The sequence below is a fragment of the Peromyscus eremicus genome, chromosome 8b, assembly GCF_949786415.1.
Source record: "Peromyscus eremicus chromosome 8b, PerEre_H2_v1, whole genome shotgun sequence".
In the NCBI taxonomy this organism is placed as follows: domain Eukaryota; kingdom Metazoa; phylum Chordata; class Mammalia; order Rodentia; family Cricetidae; genus Peromyscus; species Peromyscus eremicus.
This window is the reverse complement of record NC_081424.1, coordinates 1,454,236-1,460,235: the sequence shown is the minus strand read 5'-3', so window position 1 is coordinate 1,460,235 and position 6,000 is coordinate 1,454,236. Positions and strand designations below refer to the sequence as shown.

The 6,000-nt window shown below is 39.8% G+C and overlaps 1 protein-coding gene across 2 annotated transcripts in view; it reads left to right on the top strand.

Annotated features, from left to right (window-relative positions):
• The first annotated feature begins 802 nt into the window (after window positions 1–802).
• Window positions 803–6,000, top strand: part of Ascc3 (activating signal cointegrator 1 complex subunit 3) — a 342,822-nt gene continuing 337,624 nt past the window's right edge. Inside the window, exon 1 of one of the 2 annotated variants that reach the window (XM_059272427.1) lies at window positions 803–995. The gene's annotated coding sequence lies outside the window, so the exon portion shown is untranslated. The remainder of the gene's footprint in view (window positions 996–6,000) is intronic. The other variant, XM_059272425.1, reaches the window with a different exon arrangement.

Here is a 6,000-nt window from a genome sequence, read left to right as displayed (position 1 = left end):
CTGAAATCTTTTTTCATAAAGTTCAGGTCACATAAAACAAACCCGTATCATACGATGGGTCTTTCATATTGTAGACAGCCCAGTAACTTTTCCTTTCATTGAATCCTATCCAGTTTCATTTACACTTCACTTCTTCGCCTGGTTTATCTTCATTATTCTAATCCCAATAATTCTACCGTGATTGAGGTCTTCTTACAATACTCAGTACAGACTTTCCAATGAGTCTGGCAAGGGAAGCTTATTCGACCAATTCTGGCGGCTTCTATAAAACAGGTAAGTCTAGGGAAGAAGGGTACTAGAAGGGTAGGGAGACAACGTATGACATCCTGGCTCATCAAACTTACAACAGTGCAGCGTACTTTAGGTTAGCTTTCCTAAATTTGCCAGTTGCACTAGGGTAGCGCCAGGTGTTTTGTTTTGACGGTCAGAAATAACTTCAGAAGTACTAAGTCGAGAACACATGAAACTTAGGGAAAACGAAACTTGCACCTAGAGCAGGCGGGCGGAACCTTCTAAGGACCACGAGAACTCTGACTCACGGTTGTGTCCCCCCATGCAGTTATCAGGAGTTATCATTTGGGGTGGGGAAGACGAGGGGGTCTAGTTGGAGGCTCGCCAACTAGAGCTGGCCACGCGCTGACCCGGAGGCTCACGTCCCTCCCACGCCCGCGGGCCAGCAGACGGCGCCGGGGTGGGCGGGGCCCAGGGTGGGCGGGGCCCAGGGCGGCGAGGCGCTGACGCGTCGACGCTGGCGTCGCGGCCGGTGACGTGTGGCCGGCGCCCGCCCCGCCCCTCCTCGTCCCTCCGCGCCGGTCGGTGGATCTGTGGGTCTGTCCCAGCCGGGCACCCCAGCGCGCTACGCCGTGGTATCGAGCGACCCGCGCCCGTCCGCGTGGGCTGCGGAGGAGGGCAGGGCGCAGCCCTCCGCCCCGCTCCAGCGGGAAGAGGAAGCAGACCTTCAGGAGGCCGGAGGCGCGTGCGGCGGCGGGGCTGAGGTGAGCTGGGGAGAGGGAGGGCGCTGGCGGCCGAGCTGCAGTGTGCGGCCGGGCGGGTCGCAGAGCCCGGAAGAGCCGCGGGCCGAGCTGTCATCCCTCGGCCGCGCATCCGGCTCCCCTAAGTTTGTAGGTGGCGCTGGGATTGAAAACTCCAGAGCGATTGCTCACGTGTGCGGACACAGCGTGGCCACTAGACTAGATTTTTCTGTTCAGCGCGCAACCTGTTTTTCTTTCTTTCTTTTTTTGTATGTTACAAAGCCATGGCAACATTTCTTTCGCGTAGATTTTTGGAAGGGAAATCTGTTGGCTTAGGTTTTCCCCAGTACACAGAAAAGTGACTAGATTGGGTTACAGAGTTGAGGGTTGTGGGTGAATTTTAACAATCGAGGAATCTAGAATGTGATTTTTTTTTTTTAAAATAAATGAGTACGCTAGGTAGTTCTTTGTGGGATTCAGTGAACGCATGCGTTTGTTTTCCTTTGCTTTAAAAGAAACCTAAGTTTAGCCTCAAACCTGAGTTTGATATGTGTGCTATCATAAGTGCAGTTTAATTAGTAACCTTATTTTTTTGCCCGTGGGTTAATATTGGATCGAATAGTCCCTATATCCTCTTCATCTTTTGCAGATTCATAAGCGAAACATTTGTTTTCTGAATTTTAGTTTTCTCAAGTTCATAATTCGGCTCCTGAGTCTAGTCCCACATGCTCTATTATGCTGTGTATTTATTTTTTCACAAGTGTTGTATTACAATGTTCATAGAGATGTCAGTTAATGTAGGTTGGTGTTATTTTTATGAGTGAATTAATTTTTCAAGACTTGATTTTCTTGATCCTTGTTGAATAGTTTTCTTTTTATAGTTGGTTCATTTATTCATTCACTTGTCCACTCTTCATCCCAGCTGGGGTGTTCTCACAGAACTTTGTGCAGTTCAGTAGCAAGCACCTTTTTAGGAGGAATCTTAATTCAACAATTGGAAATGAATTTCTGTCTGAAACATTTCATCAGGAGCTTGTATGAGAAACACAAAGTAGATTTATTACTTTATAACATCTTTCTTGAGAAGAGAGTTTGTATAAGCCTTTCTGGAAAATACAGTTTTCAACTTTGAGAAGTTAGCTGTGTGCAATTAAAATTTTAGCTTGTGAACATGTAGAAAGAAATGTGAAGTACTGAGGAGAGAATAAGGAATTGATTGAACATCCTTAATCTGAAAACCCAAAATATGAAGTGCTTCCAAAACTTGTTAAATTTTTATAATTAAGACTTTATTATAAAAAACTTGTAAATTAAAAAAAAACTGTGCAGAGAAAATAGCAAGATCCAAAGTCTATACATCTCAGTGAACATTAGAGTATTCTGACGCTATAGGCTTCACATTGGATTTTACATTTTCAATGTCATATATTTTTTACTCACTTATCCGCCACAAAAAAATGAAAAAAAATCCATGACAGAATTAAAATGAAAAAAAAAAAAACTACATAATCTCTTTCAGGATTCAAGTATCAGTTACCTACATTCATTTCTTCCTCATTACCTAATATTAACCCTTTCTTCTCCTTTTTACATATTCACTGAACCTATGTTTAAAGCCATCCATTTTCCTACAAATTTTGTTAATTTGTGTCTTCTTCAAGAGCTGAGTATTCCACTTTATATATGTCTGTTTGTTTGTGGATGGACAGCTAGGTCGGTTCTGTTTTCTGTTTACGGTGAATAAAGAAGCGTTAGACATGGGGTGCAGATATCTCTGTGATGGTGTGTGGAATCCTCTGGGTGTATGCCCAGGAGTAGTAACTAGGTCATATGATAGTTCTATTTTTGAGAATTCTTCCAACTGATTTCCATAATGCCTGTATTAATTTGCATCCCTACCAGCAGTGAATAAGGGTTCCTTGTCTGTACAGTCTCTCCAACATTTGTTATCAAATTTCTTGATGACAGTCATTCTGATTAGGGTCAAGTATTATCTCCAAGTTTTAATTCACATTTCCTCATTGGCTAAGGATATTAAAGACTTCTAAAATAGCTATTGGCCATTTGTGTTTCTCTATTTGAAAACTATCTGTTCAGTTCATTAGCCCGTTTGTTGATTTTGGCAGTTTTATTTCCTTGTTATTTAATTTTTGCAATTCTTTGAAAGTTCTAGATACTAACTTCTTTTCTGAAGTATAGCTGGTAAAGACTTCTCCTGTTCTGTGGGGTTGTCTGTGCTCTGCTGATAGTTTCCTTTGTCACGTAGAAACTTTTTGGTATTTGGGGCTTTAAAAACTGACATGACATTAGAAGTGGAAAATTACACATCATGGGCTAAGTTATTAAAAATATTGAATAAAATCAGCTTCAGACTTGAGTGTAAAGTATAAAAGATAAATGAATGTTATTTTAATTGTGGATTCCCATCACCAACATATCTCATTCTTACATGCAGATATTCTAAAATCTAACAACAGCCTTAACCTGGGAACACTTCAATTTCAAACATTTCAGATAAAGACTTCTCAGTCTGTCTGTACTTAATACTTATTTAGCAACCATCCAGAAAGCATGCCTTTTACTCCAAATAAGCATTGTAGTAACTTATTTCTTGTGTGTTTTGCCTAGCTCAACACCTAGGAAGTAGTTCCTATATAAATACTACCGTTTTAAACATTCTTTATAAATATAGTTGAGCAAGGGAGGTTGGGAAGGCACTTAATTTCATCTTTTTCTGCTTTGTTGTAATGTTTTATAAGTTTTATTTCTGACATCAATAACTGATTAGGAGACTTTAGTTCATTATTTCATTGTTATTCTGCTTAATCAAGTTTTAATTATCTTGAAATAGTTTGTGGTTCTTTTTCATTTTACTGATTAGAAAATGAAGTTACTAAGAATTCTCTTTGGAGAGTGAATCACAGAAGTGAAGGAATACTAGCCAAACCTAATGAAACTAGGAAGATAAATGGGAATCTAACTTAATTTGTAAAGGTTCCTAGAATTCAGACAGACAGACAGACAGACAGACAGACACACACACACACACACACACACACACACACACACACACGCAGAGAGAAAGAGAGAGAGAGAGAGAGAGAGAGAGAGAGAGAGAGAATGAGAATACGATACATAGATCTGAATTTGAATGTAATGAATGTTTGTGTCATAGGACTGCCCTCTCTAGTATAAATATTCTTCTTTCTTTTGTTGAGTTTCAGCCAATCTTTCTTCATTTTTACTGTCTGAAGATAATTATTAGGAATTGTGTTTATTATCAAAGTTTGTACTGGCATGGAACATTAGGCTGAAATATGTATGGTAGGGCACTTATTACTCCTAGTAATAAGAAAAATTAATGGTTAACAGTAAACATTTTCATGATATGTTTTAATTTAATAATTGCTGGTCAGTGACAATTGATATTTAAAGAACAGGAAGCATATACTTCAGTACTGACTAAATACTAAATTGCCAAACTTCTGGCACAGTTTCCTGGGATGATTACAGAAATATGCTTAATGCACCTAGTTCATATTGTTGGCAACTTGTATTTTAAACCTATAATTCAAACCTCTGAATTTGCATAATACCTATTCTACCAAACTTGAACTTTAAAAGAAGGAAAGTAATCTATTTTGGGATTATTGGATAATTAGGGAAGCTGCTACTAAAACTTGACATTTTCAGAGGTTGCTGTGTCCTTTTAAGTTAAGTGAATGGATAGGAAGACATTCACTTTTCAGTAGTTAGTAAATATGACTTATGAAATTGATGTGGAAAACTCAATTTCTATCACAAAAGAAGAATCTTTTGCTTACTGTTAAGACTGCTTATGTTTTGGGCTTGTCAGATGGAATTATAAAAGTGTTAAATTCTCCTGTGTATAAATAGGAGAATGTACCTTTTGTGTTGATTAAGAAATTATATCTTCTATATTATATAATTATAAATTTCTACATGTTTTTCAAGAAGAAATTAACTTGGGAGTCTTGTGCCTGCATCATAAGACTCCCAAGCAAGACCACCACAGAGCCAATATCTGATGCAAGCATACAGAGGTTTTTTAAATAACAAAGCAAGCCCCAGGGTTTGGTCCCTATTCCAAACACTTGACATAGCAACATAGTGGGTGGAGGAGGACACCCCAGCACTCACTTGAAGGGGTTTATATAGGAAAGGTTTTCATCTAGAGAGTTATCTTGGGATTGGACGAGGGGGCTGGGGTGAGGTAGTTCTTTGAAGTTACTAGCTGAACTATAAGCATGAGGTTACTGATGGCTAACAGGATTCAGGGTATCTACAGAGACATAAATTTTTTACTCCCTATGTCCTGCTTTTGCTGAACCCAGGATATATAGATTTATTGTTTCAGCTTATCTTCCCATGAGTTCAACTTCTGGTCAGTTCTAAAACTGCTGGTCTGCAAATACCTTTAGAGGAGGGGGGTGGGGGAGTGTCTCTCAAGATGGCTGCTGATTTTTCCCTTGCAGATATCATACAAAAATAATTCCAGTGTATCTTTCCCAGTTTGACTGACTTACCTTCCCTCCCGTCCTCTTTCTTATGACCTGCTGTAGAGTAGTACCTTCATCACCAAATGTTTAGGCTCACTAAACATTCTTTGTGAAGATTTTTAATCATGTATATATGTATATTCACATGAGTGTGGGTGCCTGCAGAGGCCAGAAGACAGTGTTTATATCCCCTAGAGCAGGATGTGGTGTTTGAATCAGAATAGGCCCTATAGTCTCATATATTTGAATGCTTAGTCATCAAGGAGTGGCACCACTTGAGAAGGATTGGGAGATGTGGCCTTGTTGGGGGAAGTGTGTAATTGTGAGTTGACTTAGGTATTTCAAATGCTCAAGCCAGATCCAGTGTTTAGCTCTCTTCCTGCTGCCTGCAGATCTGGATGTAGAACTCTCCGCTACTTCTCCAGCAACAGTGCCTGTGTGCTGCAATGCTCTCCACCATGGTAATAGACTAAAGCTCTGAAATTGTAAGCAAGTCCAGTTAAATGCAT